The sequence below is a fragment of the Tachypleus tridentatus genome, chromosome 13, assembly GCF_004210375.1.
Source record: "Tachypleus tridentatus isolate NWPU-2018 chromosome 13, ASM421037v1, whole genome shotgun sequence".
NCBI lineage: Eukaryota > Metazoa > Arthropoda > Merostomata > Xiphosura > Limulidae > Tachypleus > Tachypleus tridentatus.
Window position 1 is genome coordinate 169,346,786 of NC_134837.1, and position 19,150 is coordinate 169,365,935.

A 19,150-nucleotide genomic window follows, 5' to 3' on the forward strand; every position below is an offset into this window, starting at 1 on the left:
CAAAAGTCCGTAATCGTCGCAGCCCTAGTGACAGTTTGTCACACTCACAAAGATGAGATCGACAAGATGAATATACAAGAGCTTATGAAAGAATTCATAAACAGATCATCACATAGGAGGTTTACGTTTGGGAACATGTAGACTAGAGGACTAAATGAATCTTACTTCAATGAAAAGTATGAATAATTATGTGCTACATTGTATTGATGTGTAATTTTCAAGAGTTCGCAAAAGACATTTTAATTATTTTTATCAAACAACATGAACAGTTTTTCAGTAGATATAAATTATCAAGGGTAATTATAAATTTTATTAATATTTGAAAAGGTAAATCATGCAATGAAAGTTATTAGTAACCTTGTCAAGTATAATGGCCATCTTTTATACTGTGCAGTGTGCAGAAATAAATTCATGTGGCAGTTAAATTGTGACATATTTGTGTTTATTCTATTAACACTTTGAAAACTGTTCACAACACCTTACTTATATAAACCTACATGGAAACCTTGAAGTATTGTGGAAACAAGATTACTCTGTGGCTGCATGTTTACAGCTTTCAGGTTCATGTAATCAGAGATTACCAATTTGCAAATTGAATAGTCCACATAAGTGGTTGCAAAAATCATCCTCCCCCATCGGGTGTAAAATGATATATACACACACCGCTGGCCAAAATCTTAAGGCCAATGAACATAAAGAAAAAAATATGCATTTTGCGTTGTTAGACTCAACCACTTATTTGAGTAGAGCTTCGAAAGATGAAAATAAGAAAAGGAAAAATAAAAATTAAAAACAAGTTTAGCATTTAATAGGGAAAATGTGAACACTATGAAATTAGCCTAAGAACAAACTGGTCAAAAGTTTAATACCATACTGAAACGAAGCATTAATCGGTAAACACGTAACGAAATTTAGTCATTTGTGTTCAAGCATTAGCGTTGTCAACATCTCCAACTGACATCTCCTGTGATACGTTGGGTAAAAACATGGCAAAGGCTAAAACGTTGATAGAGTTTGAACGTGGCAGAATTGTCGAGCTGCAAAAGCAATGTCTCTCTCAACTTGCCATCGCTGGTGAGATTGGGCGTAGTGAAACTGCTGTTGCAAATTTCTCAAAAGATCTCGAGGGATATGGAACGAAAATTTCAAGTGGTCGGCCAAAGAAAACTTCGCCGGCATTGAGCAGGAGGATTCGAAGGATTATCCAGCAAGACACCAGCCAATTGTCGAACCAGATTAAGGCCCTTACGGACGCAGAATGCAGCTCGAGAACAATAAGACGGCATCTACGAGAGAAAGGCTTTAAAAACCGTAAATGTCTTCAAAGACTACGCCTCCTTCCACACCACGAAACAGCTCGGTTAAACTTTGCTGAGAAGCACCAAACATGGGATGTAGTAAAGTGGAAGAAGGTTTTGTTCTCTGATGAGAAAAAATATAACCTGGATGTTTCAGATGGCTTCCAACGTTACTGATACAATAAGGATATCCCACAGGAGACATTTTCTACACGACACAGTGGAGGAGGTTCCATCATGATCTGGGGTGCTTTCTCCTTCCATGGAACAATGGAGCTTCAGGTTATACATGGGCATCAAACAGCAGCTGGCTACATTGGCATGTTGGAGGGAGCATCCTTATTGACTGAAGGCCCTCGTTTGTGTGGAAATGACTGGATCTTTCAGCAGGACATTGCTGCAATCTACAATTCCCGCAGGACAAAGGACTTTTTCATGGCGAATTACGTGATACTTTTGGACCATCCAACGTATTTTTCCGAACTGAACACCATTAAAAATGTTTGGGGGTGGATGGCAAGTGAAGTCAATAGAAATGGACGTCAATTCCAAACAGTGCATGATCTTCGTGAAGCCATCTTCACCACTTGGAATAAAATTCCAGTCAGCCTTTTGCAAATGTTTATATTGACCATGCCAAAGAAAATATTTGCAGTTGTTCGCATGACTCACTACTGAGACCTCTTGTTGGGCATTTCCTTTCCTGTTTAGGACTTATTTTTGGTATGGTCTTAAATTTTTGACCAGCTAGTATTTAGGCTAGTTTCATAGTGTTCATATTTTCCATATTAAATGCGAAAAAAGTTTTGTTTTATTATTTTCCCTTTTCCTATTTTCATCTTTCGAAGCTATTCTCAAATAAGTGGTTGAGTCTAACAACGCAAAATGCATATTTTTTCTTTTTGTTCATTGGCCTTGAGATTTTGGCCAGCAGTGTATATATATACACACATACATACACACACACACACACACACACACACACAAAGACGAATGTTACAGTAACATAAATGTGAACATGGAATGCCCCACATGAAATGTGTATAAACATAAATTGAAATTCAAGCTACGACAATTTATGTCATAGATGCTTTAAGTAAAATGGAGGTATCTCTTTTCGGCATGTATAGATTTACTGTTTTCTTGCGGAAATCGAAATACGCACCTTTTTCTTCTTTCACAACAGATACATGTTAAGATAGAGCGGAGGGTGGTGTGTGCATGCAGACTGAAACACTTTTTTGAGGGGTTGTTACTGAAAATAAACTCAAATAAGAAACAACAGGAAATGTTCAACATGCGATTTGCCTGTAAGTAAATTTGAGTAAAATGGCATATTGCTTTATAGTTCAAACTGTGTAGACAGCCAAACAAAATACGATAGATAAGAAAGTAGAGACCCCATTGCTACGTGTTTTGTGTATTTTTTGCCGAGTGAAAATATAACTGTTTTTATTGCAATAGATCATTTGTAGTCCGTAACGAAAAACACTGACAAATATCACTTCAGAATGAAGGTTATGATTAACATTAGGTGAAGATTTGTAGAATACAGAGGATTGAGTACATTACATTAAAATGATTTTGAATGTGCAAATTAACAAGTATTGTGATACCCACAGGCGATGTAAAGCCACGTTTTAACAACATGTGTATGAAACTGTAGTCTACTTTTGTTTAGGGTTTTTTGGTAGTGTAATACCACTGAAAATTTGTCGTTTCTGGGAATAGCATGTACAGCCTTTTCCAACACTATATCCATACGCTTAGATCGTAAAGATGTGTCAGAGAGGCGATTTTATAATTTCCAAGAATGAAATATCCTTTGCGCTTAATGACATTAGAAAGCAATGGAGAATGGACCAACTGGGTTTACCGAAACCGTCCACAAAGATACTTATACAACATTCGTATTCCAGTAGTGGTAAGCAAAGTGTTGCGTCCTGTAACAGGTCAAACATAAAGGTCAATGGCAAAAGCGTCCACATACTCCAAGCAACGTTGTGCAACATAATCGAGGAATATCTTCGTTTGAAAAAGCAACACAATTCACACACAAATAAGTTGCTTCCATGACGTATCCGTTCAAACAGCTTGAGAATGAACGGGTATTCGTGCTGTTTCTTACACCGAGTTTGGACTCTTATGCCGGACACTAGAATACCGTTGTCTTCGTGCCTCAAGTCAGTGGTTCTCAACCTTTTTAAATCCACGGAAATCTTCAGATGTCAAATTTGTGTCACAGAACCTTTTACAGTATTCATTATAAAAACATCACTACAATGCTATAACAGTAACTCCAGACAGAGTACGTATGTTTAATTTAGCTGTGTATTCATACACATACATCCAAAACATGAAAAATTTTCTCAATTACTCAGGGACATACGCACACAAGAAGTATGCTCGTTCAAATAATAAAGGTTTACATACCTGAAGCACTTGTTTTTACCTTGTCTCGCTCACTGACCTGAAACAATGCAGTGACTTGTTACGTTTTATTGTTATGAAACTTGCTATACCAATAAAGAAACATTATCTAGTCGGATTGCAATTATGTGGCTACTATGTGTTTACACATTAGAATATGTGGAACTTTTACTTTCCACGGAACCCTGTGGTACACCTGGATGTCTGTTGAGGAACTCGAAGGTTCCGTTGAACCCCGGTTGCGAAGCGCTGCTCTAAGTGGCGTATAGAAAATTAAAAAAAAAAAGAGGTGTTGTATTTTTGACACCATAGCCTTATGACAGAACTTTTTGCAATGGATACTATGCTACAGAACTACTGCCAAGGTGATCAGACGTTGAATAGATCATAACTTTGTATGTGTTGTTATATTTTGCCACCACACAAACCAATTTTTAAATATCAAGGGAAAATACAATGAAATTAGTGAAATTAACATGGGTAATCCTGTTACCCCTCTCTTAACTACTATGTTCAGCTTAACAACGAGCTTTATCTACTCTGTTCTTTCCTCCCATTTATTGGTTACATAATGTAGACAATGTAATGTTTCAGAACATTGGTTAAAATCAACATTTTTCAAAAACTTTTCAAATATACAAAATTCTTTTTGTTTTTTGTCTCCGGTGAGTTAGCGGTAAGTTTATGAACCTGTAATGTTAAAACCGGAGTTCGATTTACTGTTATAGACAAAGCATCGATAGCCCACTGTCTAACCTTGTGCTAAAACAGACTTTATGTGTTCAGTTTAATTCAGAAGAATAATTCGGATCAAGCTACCTTTTCTAATGTGTTTGTATTTATGGTCCGGCATTGCCAAGTGGTTAGGGCGCTCGACTCGTAATCTGTGGGTCACGGGTTCGAGTTTCCGTCACACCATACATGCTCGCCCTTTCAGCCGTGGGAGCGTTATAATGTTACAGTCAATCCCACTGATCGTTGGTAAGAGTAGCCCAAACGTTGACGGTTGGTGGTGGTGACTAGCTGCCTTCCCTCTAGTCTTACACACTTAAATTAAGATAGCCCTCGCAGATAGTCCTCGTGTAGCTTTGCGCGACATTCAAAAACAAACAAGCAAACAAGTATGTGTGTTAAGGATTTCCTACAAAAGGAGTTTCTTAGTGGAATAACAGTAGGTTTATGGACTTACAACACGAACATCTGTGGTTCTGTTCCCCGCGATGGACACAGCATATAGCTCAATATGGCTTAGCTCTAAAAGAACCACCTAGAAAAGGCTTTCCTAAAGCAACTAATGCCGACCAAGTTTTTGGCACAGAATTCGGCCCGTGACTCAAACAAAACATTAGATGTTAACACTAATTCTATCTGTTCTGTTCCTCATTTAGAGAAGGAACACTGCCATATTAGCAAATATTCAATTCTTATCGCTGATAAAATCTTATTATTGTTTTAAAAAAACTTCTGAAATCAGGTCACATTTCCTCTAGTTTTATGTTCATTTAAGTCTCACAACTATCAGTCATGGTTGAAAGAATAAAAACGAAGGATCACCAAGAAACCAAAATAGGTTCCATGAGTTTAACTGGGTAGAATGGGAAATTTCTTTCCATTGTGAGAAAAACTGACTGTTGTTGATTCCTATAGTAATGAGAGTTATATGGTCTGATTCTGTAAATTGAACTCAATTCGGCATGGTGGACGACGTATCTTAGACTTTTTCATAAAGTTTAATAAGAAGTCCGAAAGGTTTTTCTTATGTGAATAAGAAGGAAACTGTTGTTGTAGTGAAGGAGAGATGTTCAAGATATGTGGAAGTTTCTGAGGGAGTGTTAAAGGAACAAGATATAGTGTCTGGAATTTTAGAAGGGATACGACATGCAAGTACAGGCTTCTTTGATTCTAACTGACTTACTAGATGATTAACAACAGATGTATGGTCTTGAAATACAAAACTTTAAGTAATATAGGTTAGATTGTACAATATTAAGCTGCAGATAAGATAAAATATACTACAAATGGTATAAAATAACTGAAATTACATTAAAGGGGGGAAGATTCCTGTAAACGAAAGGTGTAGGCTAATACTAACCAGTCTTCTCATTTAAATTAAAGTATCAGAAGTAAAATCTTGGAGATGAATATATCTTTTGAAATTACGATAGATGGCAGATGAGAAGGTTAGTTAAGTGATTAAAAGTATGAGAATATAAGGATTGTAAAACGTTGAAACAAGTACGAGCAGACTAGAGCAAAAAACATAAACAAGTTAGTGTTAATTTATCTCTACATAGAATATAGGCCGTAATTATTAATAATGGCTTAACTAGTGTTAGACCATAGATAAGCGGACTTAAATATATCTGTCTGCAGTTACAATTATTTTATAGTATTCTAGAAATCCTGTATTTAAATAAAGTATTGGCCCTATTTCTATATAGGAGAAATAACTAGAAAGCTGAAACTGATCTACCTCACTTATTCTTGAACATAAACTAAAAATATGATATAAAATTCTGAAGAATTTAGTTAAAAATTTAAAGAAAAAAAAGCAATATTAATTTGTTTGTTTAAAATTAAGCACAAAACTACACAATGTGCTGTCTCTAGCCCTGCCTATCATGGATATTGAAACCCAGTTTCTAGCGGTGAAAGTCCGCAGACATACCGCTGTACCACTGGAGGCAGCAATATTAGTAAACATAAAATTAAAAAAAAAAAAACAATCTATTTTTAATTAGGGGCCCGGCATGGTCATGTGGGTTAAGGCGTGCGACTCGTAATCTGAAGGTCGCGGGTTCGCATCCCCGTCGCACCAAACATGCTCGCCTTTTCAGCCGTGGGGGCGTTATAATGTGAAGGTCAATCCCACTATTCGTTGGTAAAAGAGTAGCCCAAGAGTTGGCGGTTGGTGGTGATGACTGCTAAATTAGGGACGGCTAGCGCAGATAGCCCTCGAGTAGCTTTGCGCGAAATTCAAAAACAAACAAACAAACAATTTTTAATTAGGTTCAACAGATTCTTAATTAATAATAATTTATATATATTTTTTAAAATGGCTTTGTGCTGACATAGTTTGAAATAAATCAAGTTAACTGGTTCGTGTGCTTAACTTCTGTTTTAGAGCCTATTTGCATATAACATTTCGGTGTTAATTCTTGTTTCACCTTATATCAAGTTAACTTGTCAAAAATGTTATGTGACACTTTTAGCTACTTTACAAATTTTAATATATTTTAAGTAGTAATGTAATATCAACTAGCTATAATAACTATGATTAATAAATAAAAAATCAAGGTTTTTTGTATGTAGATTGCAAATCAAATTTATGATATCGTCTGTTTTCAGTTGATGTACAGTCGTATTTGTGTAAAATTATTGTAAAAACGATCAAGTATGACGCTTGCTGTTGTAATAAACAAAATCGCTACAGTTTTACATATATGAATAAATTATTGCATTGGTTACTAGTAATATTATACTGATCATATCTATTGAGATGAATTACTTCATAATAAATGGGTTTTTGTGTGCGAAAATTGAATTAGCCTGTAAAATTGTGTAGATAGCTCTGTTATCAGACGATTAAGTAATATCCCACTAATGAAGCTTCATGACGTATAAAGAATAACTGATAATAGGTTTGTACATTTAATTTGTTTTCGTTAATTCGAGATGTCGTAAGTGTTTACCACTTGCCCTTAAAGATTCTAGCTGTGTATCATGAGGCATTATTAGAGAGATTCGTCATTTTTCCAATTTTCGTTATAATACAATGCATTCGAAAATTGTTAAAAAATTTTAGGCACTAGTGAATCGTGCCCCATTATCACCAATAAAAAATGTTCTTCGCAGTTTGGGGCTGCTGATGCGTTATAAGAGTGACGGCTAGATTCCACGATTCGATTATAGTAGTTCACAAGTTGGCGGTTGATGGCGTTAACTAGCTACATATATCCCTTCAAAATTAGAGGCGGTTAGCGCAGACATAGCCCTATGTAGTCTTGCGCAAAACATTCAACAGACACAATCTGTCAGATGAAATATGAGTTACATGCACAACGTCTGTTTCCCAGGAAGATCCCATAAAAACTTCAATTTATTAAATACAGACGTTCCTTTTAAGCATATACAAATTACATGTGGGTTTACTGCTCCTTGAAGTTAAAAATAAAAAGTTATAAACGGAAGAGCGGTACACAACATATTTGAAATAAAACCTAACGCTTGCAGTTTTGCTGACACAATTGTTTAATTCAAATAATTAAAATTTCAGTTACATAACAGTAACACGTTTTACAAATGTTTTAACGATAATTCTGTCACAAAGTTTATTACAGTGTAATTTCATTGAACACTTTATAAAGGTAAACTGAGGAGTTATGGGAATATTTCTAGCCGTCATTTTCGTATCCAAATATGTTTCAGTAATAACAGCCAAGAATTAAAATCACTTTTTTAAACATCATAATTTTAAGACTAATCCAGTGTTATCAGAAGTATATAACAATATGATTTCCACTGACGAAAACCCTATATTTTTACAGTTTTTAACACTCACTGCAGTTTGTAATTTTGAAAGAAAAAACAAAAAGGCAGAAACAAATTACAGGTTAAATATAGTGTTTAGAGAATAATCCAAAAGTTAGGCTTAGTTAACGTTACTACTCAATCGCAACATAAAATACATTCGCAAATGTGCAACGAAAAAGTGAAAATTCTACTTACAACATTGAACACTACAATAACGATACTTTGCCATTATATTGTGACCTTTTCTCAAAGAGTAAGTTATTTGAATTCATGATACAAGAGCTCCAGAAAAAAAACGTGCGAGTTTTCAGGGTTGTTTCAGATTGGATAATAATGATTACCCGTTACCAGAACTCACTGCATTACCTGAATTATCGTATTGAATGTGTATTTATAGAGCACTTAATATATTACTCTTTGTGAAAAATGATAAATTACTAGGGAACTGTTTGAGAAGTGTTATAGAGGAATAAACGAAGCAGTGTTAATGAAACAATAAATATTACTGTATTAGTATTACATTCATGGACATGGTCTTCATATTTGGAGAAGAAACTGTTTAAAATCACGCCTTCTTTTGGCCCTGTTTTCGTCAACTTTTTCGCTAGCATTTGTCGATTTAAAATACAGTAAAGGAGGCCTAAACAGCACCTAACCCTCCCAGGTTGCGTCGTAAATATCGATCCGGACAGCACAGACAGTAAAAAGCATGTCACAAGCTACATATTAAAGAGTTTTAGGCTTGAGCTAGCTCATTAAGCTTTCAACGAATGTAACCTTTGGTAAATAGATACACCTTTGTGTACACATATATACAAGTGAATACCTTATATTCCTATTCAAGACATCATTTCTTCATGAGCGAAAAATATATTTGGACATTCGGATTAGATTAATAAATCGTTGGCCTTGGACTTGTTAGATTTCCTCTGTCTTTCTCAACCTTATTTTCCAGAGGACAGCCGCGACCGAGCTTTTCTCGTGCGACCTCTACTATCTATAATGATGAAAATAATCTTTATTTCTTGGTGCAATTTGTCATAGTTCATAACAAAAGTGATATGTAAACTTCTCAAACACCTCGAGGACTAAAAAAAAATTAAATTTTGACTCAGCACAGGCAGAAACTCGTGACCCGTGGAAACCTGCTTGCGACCCACCGTTTAAGAAACACTGTTCTAACTTCTGTTCACAATGAACTTGGTGTACAGTGTATGAAGAATAAGAAAAATTACATTTAACTCCTTGTTTACCATTTCTATTTCCAGCAACCGTGTAAGCGTACTTGACGTTTTTTACATAGGCTCGAATGATACGTGGTTTGTAAGACCTTCCTTCATTGAAATTTGTGGCCTGGCATGGTCAGATGGTTCGACTCGTAATCTGAAGGTCGCGGATTCGAATCCCCGTCACACCGAACATGCTCGCCCTTTCAGCTTTGGGGTGTTATAATGTAACGGTCAATTCCACTATTCATTGGTAAAAGAGTAGCCCAAGATTTGGCGGTGGGTGGTGATGACTAGCTGCCTTCCCTCTAGTCTTTCACTGTTAAATTAGGGACGGCTAGCGCATATAGCCTTTGTGTAGCTTTGCGCGAAATTCCGAAGAAAAACAAATAATTGAACTTTAAAATAAATCAATAAATTATTTGATATTTCCCCTAGTTTTAGGAATAGGGAACTGTGTGGTGGTGAATATATTAAGGCCTAAGTGTACGACTACAGTGACTTTTTTATTATTTTACCACTTATGTACGTATATATTTGTGGTTACCTTTTAAAATGATGCATAAGCATTAAAAGCAATAAATGTATCGAATTCTTATCTCAGAATGGTTCTTCCAGCACATAATTTGATGAAAACGTTTGAATCATATTTAGTTAAAATATTCTGTACTAGTTTGAAGTTTTTATTTTCAATTCACCATTTACATCGTTATTAACTTAAACTAGTTGACATAAAAAGATATCTTCAATTTTGATACAGTGTGTAATGGTAGTTAAACAGCGTACTTAAGCAAAAATTATTATAATTCTAAAATTTTCAGCTAATTCTTTCGCACCTTGTCTTCAATCACAGTTTTGTGAACGACACATAAAAACGTTGTGCTTTTGTTTTCATCATAAATGTAGACAGTAATGTTTATCATAAATCAGCATATGCATATTTATCGGCCCTGTAATTATGTATATTTGTAACATTTTACTGTAAGAAATTAACAAAGCTGTGTCTAACTACAGTGTTCAATGTTTATAGTATTGCAAAAAAGAAAACCTCTCAAGTGATTTAAGAAACATTTTTAATATTAAAGAATCGATATTTGTTTTCACAAGCATGACCAATGCCACTTTTATCTAACCCTTTCATCGAATTTGTGTGATTCTGTTTAAAACATTAAACATTTAATCGTTAAAAGTTTACTTCTAATTCTTTCACGGTGACCTAATTTAGGTTTTGTTGTTACTGTTGCTGCTGTTTCCATATGATTGCGCCATCTGGTATCTAATGAGAGTAACTTCTTTATTTTCTTGTGAATTGCGTTATGGACGGAAGCTTCCTTTCGAACTATTTATCAGTTTAGTTACACATTTCTTTATCTTACAGTTTTATATGATTTATGCTTTCTTATTTAGCATACACGTAAGATTTGCGTCATAAATGAATCAGCATTGAAATGTGGCTAAATCTGTCAGTTTCATACTTAATTCCTTATGGGGCTTCAGTACACAGTAGGCGACAAAGTTAAGGTTGTGGTAACTATTCTTTTCCACGTTCTGTTTACGCGTGTGGTCGTATAAAAGAAACGAAGTAGGTGTTGGCGTTTTCCAACCTTACTCATAAGGAAAATGTGCGAATCTACGAATACCTCATTTACTACTGTAAAATCATAAAATATGAATTTTATAATACAAGACATTGTGTGTGTGCTTTGAAATGCTGAGGGGTGTGTGTATATATAATATATGGTTTCTATTATTCTTCCAAACCTAAACTGTGGCCCGGTATGGCCAGGTGGTTAGGGCGCTCGGCTCGAAATCTGAGGGTCGCGGGTTCGAATCCCCGTCACACCAAACATGCTTGCCCTTTCAGCCGTGGAAACGTTATAATTTTACTTTCAATCCCACTATTCGTTGGTAAAAGAGAAGCCCAAGAGTTGGCGGTGGGTGGTGATTACTAGTTGCCTTCTCTCTAGTTTTACACTGCTAACTAAGAACAGTTAGCGCAGATAGCCCTCGTGTAGCTCTGCGCGAAATTCAAAACCAAACATGCCTTAACTGCGATCCAGTGTAATAGCCCCGAGTCTTTGTAAAGGAACCTGGAATGGAATATATGGTGATAATGGCATACCAGTAGTGAATTAAATATGGAGGGAAAGAGCACATTGAAAATACCAGTTTTTGTTTTTTTAATAGATGTGTAGTATGTGTGTATGTGTATGATATCTCGTATTTGAAATAATTTGCCAAAATCGTATTACTACTGGTGACTTAGTTACCAGTACGATTTTTAACAGACAGTTTACTTTTGTGCATTGTTCCCATGATGTCAGCAGTACATTTACAAGCTTACAATGCTGAAATCTCTGGGGTTCGATTCCACTATGTCTCCTAGTGATACAGCAGATGGCTCAGTTTGGCTTTGCTTTAAAACTAAAAAACAAAAAAAAATCGATTCTCCGCGGTTGACAAGAGTGTATAAAGATTATTGTGTAGCTTTGCGCTAAAAACGCAGACATAAACACACACAAGTTGTGTGTGTTATAAATGATGCGTCTCAGTCACGAGTTTTCGCCTAATTTTTTTAAGTTATAAGTTGTCTACACTAATGTACCTCGATGTGTGTGAGAATTTTCGTAATAAATAACGTTTTCTATTTTTAGGAAATCAATACATCTGGTTTACATAAGGCATTTTCAACACTTGTTAGCGTGGGATAAGTCTACATGTATGTAGTTTACCTTGTATACATTAGTAATTTCCTTGATCTTACGAAGAATGCTCATTTTATTCAGCTTTTTTCTGTTCCAAAGGATCAAAGCAACTTAGAGTATGTTTTATCATTTGGAACTTAAAAAGTAGCTCATTTTTGAGATTATTTGTGTTTGTTGAAGGGAAGTAGTTAGACGTTGAAACACAATTCGAGGTCTCATTAAACTTTCATGTTTGTTTCTTTATGCCCGGCATGGCCGGGTGGGTTAAGGTGTTTCACTCGTAATCTGAGGGTCACGGGTTTGAATCCCCGTCACACCAAACATGCTCGTCCTTTCAGCCGTGGGGGTGTTATAATGGTACGGTCAATCCCACTATTCCTTGGTAAAAGAGTAGCTCAAGAGTTAGCGGTGGGTGGTGGTGACTAGCTGCCTTCCCTCTAGGAGAAACATTCTAAGAAACGATTTTTTTTTAATTTCGCGCAAAGCAATTCAAGGGCTATCTGTGCTAGCCGTCCCTAATTTAGCGGTGTAAGACTAAAGGGAAAGCGACTAGTTATCATCATCCACCGCCAATATTTGGGCTACTCTTTTATCAATAAATAATGGGATTTGCTGTCACATTATAACATCTCTACGGCTAAAAGGGCGAGCATGTTTGTTGGTGTAACAGGGATTGGAACCCGTGACTCTCGTATTATGAGTTGAATGCCCTAACCACCTGGCCATGCTGGGCCTAGTAAACTATCATTTAACAGAACTGTTCATAATATCAAATTTTAGGATTTCTATTGCTAATATGATAATATCCAAGTCAGAAATAGCTATATTTTATTTCTTCACTTTTTCTTTCTTCTTATTTCAGTACAAGTATTGTACAGAATGGAAACTTTCTAAAATATTGAGATACTTAAAGAGAAACATTGTTTTTACAGTAAATTAATGGAAGTTTTATTTCGCTTTTTCCGGAATTATTTCAAGTAATCAAAGTTTATAAATCCCCATTGATTATAGAACTTAAGCATGGAATGTAAACAACTAAAATAAACCTAAACTCATACCATAAGGAAAGTTTTATTTGCACAAGATAATCCAAACCAACTAAGTTGTAGTCCCAACAGTCACAAAAGTATTGTTTGACAAGATGACAGTCTGTGCTTGATTTCAATTTGCTTTTTCCTTTTTTCGCAGATTTCTCTAACTATTGCCAATTTACAAATCCAGGTAAAAATGGATAAATAATATCGGTAAATAAAAAAAAAACGTCAAAATTGAATTGATGTTTTAATAGACTAATTAATTCACAATTTTTGCTGTTTCCGCGACCATACAAAAGAACATTTTCATGATCCCCATTCCTATGAAAACATACTCACAAAATGCCAAAGTTTATTTTCAGCAGATAACAGTAGCCATCAGCCGTTAGAAACAGGGTATTTGAAAAACAAAAGATGTTAAAAGAGAATTTTTTCGAAGTACCTGCTGGTAAGTAATTTTTTCTGAGCAATTTTTGACTTGAAAAACGGTTGTTTTTCGACAATTAAAAACACACGCAATCTCTTACTTCCCTCCCGCAGCGTACATTTAGTACGCTTGTGAAAATAGCGAAAATTGGAGAAGAGTTTCCATTCTAAATGTGCGGAACAAGGTGAATCAGGTGTTTAAAACTTCAAAATTTATAAGAGTCAGAATTGCTATCTTAAATAGTCGTTAATTAATTAATGGGACATAAATTAATATAATTTTGTGTAATAGCGACAAGAGTAAGTTATCAAACAAGTATAAGTTGATGACTATTTTTACTGAAATGAAATCCTATTACAGCGAATACCAAGATTACTGAGATTTTAAGTTCATTCTTTGAAAGTAAATATAATCAATCAATACAAGTGTGAGTGAGTTCAGTTCCATTTTTTAATGTTGTAATTTTTTAAAGAAAAAAGGTAAATTGTAGCAAAGTTATACAGGTGGTGCAAGTGATAGGAGTTTCTACTGACCGAGGAACAATTTGTGGAAAGTAACTTTTCCATAAAGTTTATAAATACGGTAACAAAATTTCATATAATCATTATCTTCCATTATGTGACACAGCTAAGTAACATTTAATTCATTTCAAAAGGGTTATATTTTTTAAATTCTATATTGCTGTGGATGTACCCCAGCATGGCCAGGTGGTTAAGGCATTCGACTCGTAATATGAGGGTCACGTGTTCGAATCCCCGCCGCATCAAACATGCTGGTCCTTTCAGCTGTGGTGGCGTTATAATGTCGGTCAATCACTGGTAAAAGATGCAGCGGGTCATCACCACCCACTGCCTTTCCTCTGGTCTTACATTGCTGTATTAGGGACGGCTGGTGCAGATAGCCCTCGTATTGCTTTGCGCAAAGTTAGAAAAAAAAAAATTTTAGATAACTTTGACGTGTAGCCAACTGAGTAATTGTTCTATAAAATTGTATGTATATTATTTTTTTTTCACTGATCAGGAGTCAGCTGTGATGATCTTCTTGGAGCTTGTAACGACATTCCTGGATTTGAGGCCATTATTGCTCTCCATCGACAACTCGACGGTGACGCTAATGGGAATGTTGATATCACGGAAAGTGACGAGGTAACAGCTCAGTTTCTTACTTCAAGGGTTGTTTGAAGCGGTGAAAATGGGTTGAGAGAATTAAATTGGCTTTAACTCGATTCAGTAAATTTCGTCAATGCCAATTATAAAAAAGAAAAAAAAACTTTTATAAAGTTCTGCTTTTAACCCTATAAGAATGTTGGTACCGCCTAAGGCCAAATGACAGAAGTTGAAAATGTTTCTCCTCATATTTCCTATTATCAGCTCAGGCTTAGTGGTTAACTAGCTCGGACTGTGAACCTGAAGATTTATTATTCGCATCCTGTTGCCTAAAATAAGCGAGTACCATACTTTTGAAGCTACAGAAACATTGTTAGAATGATAGTTAAACCTTTCCTATTTAGTCAGATAAAAGTAGCTCAAGAGTTGGCAGTGAGCACTGTTGACTAGATTGCGATGCTTTTCCACTTCTCGTCTATCATTTGAAAATTAATGATGGCGTGTGCAGGTAGCTTTGTGTAGCTTGAAACAAAACTCTGTAACATTTATTCATGCTGCTTCTAGTGACCTGATACTAAACACCAACACATAGAACATTATAACACACAGATAAATTGAAAACGTTGTTTCTCCTCAAATAGACGTATTTTTTAATTGTTATGAAAATTAAGTGTCAGCTTTTACATGCACATAGCCAGAAATGTGTTTTTATTCTCTTCCATTCCTAACAAATATCACTTTACTAAACCTTTATGGTATTTTCTTGTTTTGGTTTTTGTAAGGTGTATAATTATTTTGTTGTTTAAATTAGAAATATTAGTTTTTTTTAGAAGTCAAATGTGTGGAACCCACACACATACCCACACTGAAAAATAAACCTAGTAAAAAATGTGAGAGCTTATATAAATTGTGGACCAGTGTAGCTTTTACACTAAATGCGAGAGCTTATATAAATTGTGGACCAGTGTAGCTTTTATCAAGAAATTATTGACTGATGTAGGTTTTACAAAAGGAAATGTGAACCTAAGTAATTTTCTCCTAAGAAATTGTAGATTGCTTTAGTTTTTACAGACACCATGAAAAGTGTGATCTGTTCTGTTTTACCAATAGAACTGTGAGCACATTGTTGAACTGTGTTGTATATGCACCAGTACATGTGCAATATGATATTCTTGTGATCAGAAAATCATCTATAAGGTTTGAATAATGTTATCTTTGTTTCAATGAATTAAAATTCTTTGTAAGAAACTAAAGCTCACATTAGTGGTATCAAGAATAAAAGAAGTCTTTGTTGTTCTTTTTTTTTTGGCATTTTCTGAATGAGCTTCTGCACAATTTTGTTGCACATGATTAAAGTTTTATTTTACTTAATGCTCATAGCAATCTCTTCATTATGTTTTTCATTCTTCTTTGTGATACTCAGTTAAGTTGGAATAAAGTTCACCTTGGTATTGCTTTTTACTTTTAATAACTCTGTAATAATCATAATCATGAGACTAGGTTTTATTATCAGGAAATTTTAGTCAAAAGTTTTATGTTTTGATAGCTGCTTTTAGTTGGGAGGTGAAGATATACTTTTAATGAACCAAAGATTAAGAAACCTGGCACAGGTTAAAAAAAAACAAGTAAAGAGAACATATTATTTTCTTCTTTATATACAGTCATATGAAAAAAGTTAGGACACCCAATGAAAACCTGTGTATTTTTGTAACATTTTTGGATATATAGATATTTAATCTCAATTTCAACTATACTGAGAGATTATAGGAATTTAATTGAACAATTAAAACTGAAGAAATGACTTTTCAAGATCTTTTGTAAATATAATTATACAAAAATGCATATTCTAACTGAGGAAAAAGTTAGGAAACCCTACCCCCTAATAGCTAGTGTTATCCCCTTTGGCTGAAATAACTGCAGTGGGACACTTCTTGTAGCCATCTACCAGTCTCTGACATCAGTCTGAAGAAAGTTTGCCCCACTCCTCAATGCAGAGTTCTGTCAGCTGTGAGATGTTTGAGGGGTTTCTTGCATGTACAGCCTGTTTCAAGTCACCCCACAGCATCTCAATGGGATTAAGATCTGGGCTTTGACTCAGCCATTCCAGGACTCTCCATTTCTTAGTTTTCAGCCAGTCCTTGGTGGATCTACTGGTATGTTTTGGGTCATTGTTGTGTTGCAGGGTCCAGTTCCGCTTCAGCTTTAATTTTCGTACAGATGGTCTCACGTGATCCTCAAGCACCCACTGATACACAGTAGAATTCATGGTGGATTCTGTGATTGTGACCTGTTCAGGTCCTGCTGTAGCAAAGTAGCCCCAAACCATGACACTTCCACCTCCATGCTTCACAGTTGGTATGAGGTTCTTTTCCTGGAATGCTGTATTTGGTTTATGCCAAACATGTTCTCTGTTCTGGTGTCCAAATAATTCAATTTTGGACTCATGTGTCCAAATAACATTATTCCAGAAGTCCTGGTCTTTGTCTACATTCTCTCTGGCAAACTTCAGTCTGACCTTGATGTTTCTCTCAGAGAGCAAAGGTTTCCTCGTTGTACACCTCCCATGCAAGTTAAACTTATGCAGTCTCTTTCTGATTGTAGAGGCATGTACTTTCACATCAACAGTAGCCAGAGCCTGCTGTAGGTCCCATGATGACATGTTAGGGTGTTTGGAGACCTCTTTTAGCATCTTGCAGTCTGCTCTCAGGATGAACTTGCTTGGACAACCAGACCTGGGCATGTTGGCAGTTGTTTTGAAAGCCCTCCACTTGTTGATTATTTTCCGGAAAGTGAAATGGCTGATTTCAAAATCTTTTGGGATCTTTTTAAATCCCTTACCAGACTCATAAGCTGCTACAATTTTCTTTCTGAAGGCCTCAGACAGCTTTTTTGCTCTCACCATGGTGCTCACTCTCACTTCAACAGTCAGAAGTACACCAAACTAAATGTCTGAGGTTTAAATAGGGCAAGCCTCATTCACAATGCTGAGTAACGATCTTCTAATCATGTGCACCTGGTGTGATACACCTGTGTGTGAGTTGAGCCATTTTAAGTGGGAATAAATGTGGAGGTGTCCCAACTTTTTCCTCAGTTAGAATATGCATTTTTGTAGAATTACATTTACAGTAGACCTTGAAAAGCCTTTTCTTCAGTTTTAATTGTTTAGTTATATTCCTATAATCTCTCAGTATTGTTAAAATTGATATTAAATATCTATATATCCAAAAATGTTTAAAAAATACACAAGCTTTCATAGGGTGTCCTAACTTTTTCACATGACTGTATGTTTTATGAAGTTTATTAAGTTCTAACTAGTAAGTTATGTGTAGCACAAGAAATATAGAAACTTTAACTTGGATCCAGACACTAGCTATAAAGTATCAGTTGAATACTACCATTTGATATAGTTTGGTCCATAACTATATATTCTTAAACTCGTCTAAACGTGTAGTCTATGTATTTGTTGTTACAACAAGCAGGAGGAGGTAAATATGCTTTGTTTTGCATATTATGATATATAACTATACAGTGGTTATCAGTTGTTTATACTGATAATACAGTGTTTTCAGAACTCATTCAGAAAGGTGTTTGACCTGTAATGAAATTGTTTTATGATATTAACATGTAACTTTTTCATAAAGTTAATTTTTAAATTTCCTTTTTCAAGTTTTTAAGAGATGAACTACATTATGAAAATGGGTATGAAAGACAAAAAAGCTTTCATGGTAATGACAAGTACATTAGTGTGGATGAATTATGGAGATCATGGAAATTATCAGAAGGTAATAATAGTTTAAACTATTCTAAATGTTACATGAAGATTGATTTAAATTAGCTATGATTTTCTCTTCAAAAATGATGGCCTTCTATTAATTAAACCTTGTATGTTTTTATAATGTTTATTCTTAGGTACATTCCATATTTCACTAATAATAGGAATTATATGAAATTTATTAAAACAAATTCCAAAATTAAATTTTTTTTTGAGGTCATTTTGTTTGTATGATTCAGTGATTTTTTATCATAGTTTATTGTGATAGTTTATTTTTATTGTTTTCACAAACTGAACTACTTTCCTGTAGTTCTAATAATGTATGATTTTAAAATATTTACTTAGAATAAAATATATTGAGTAAGGCATATTCTTTTATGTATATATTTAGTGCATAATTGGACACTAGAGGACACTGTTGAATGGCTCATCACTCATGTAGAGCTTCCTCAATACATCCAAAACTTTCAAAAGAATGCAGTTGATGGCTTAACTTTACCAAGGTAATATGTGTAATTAGATAATTTTTGTTATAAGTTTAGAACATCTGTAAGTTATTGTGTTTTGAAAAGTGAACTGTTTTAATGTGTATATACTTTTTATGTTTATTTTCTTATCA

The 19,150-nt window shown here is 34.9% G+C and overlaps 1 pseudogene across 1 annotated transcript in view; it reads left to right on the forward strand.

The window, feature by feature from the left end:
* Nucleotides 1–19,150, forward strand: part of LOC143239822 (stromal interaction molecule 1-like) — an 83,296-nt pseudogene that overhangs the window by 42,690 nt on the left and 21,456 nt on the right. The window contains exons 2-4 of the transcript XR_013021398.1: nucleotides 14,674–14,798; nucleotides 18,427–18,541; nucleotides 18,923–19,034. The product of XR_013021398.1 is annotated as a stromal interaction molecule 1-like (transcript). The remainder of the gene's footprint in view (nucleotides 1–14,673; nucleotides 14,799–18,426; nucleotides 18,542–18,922; nucleotides 19,035–19,150) is intronic.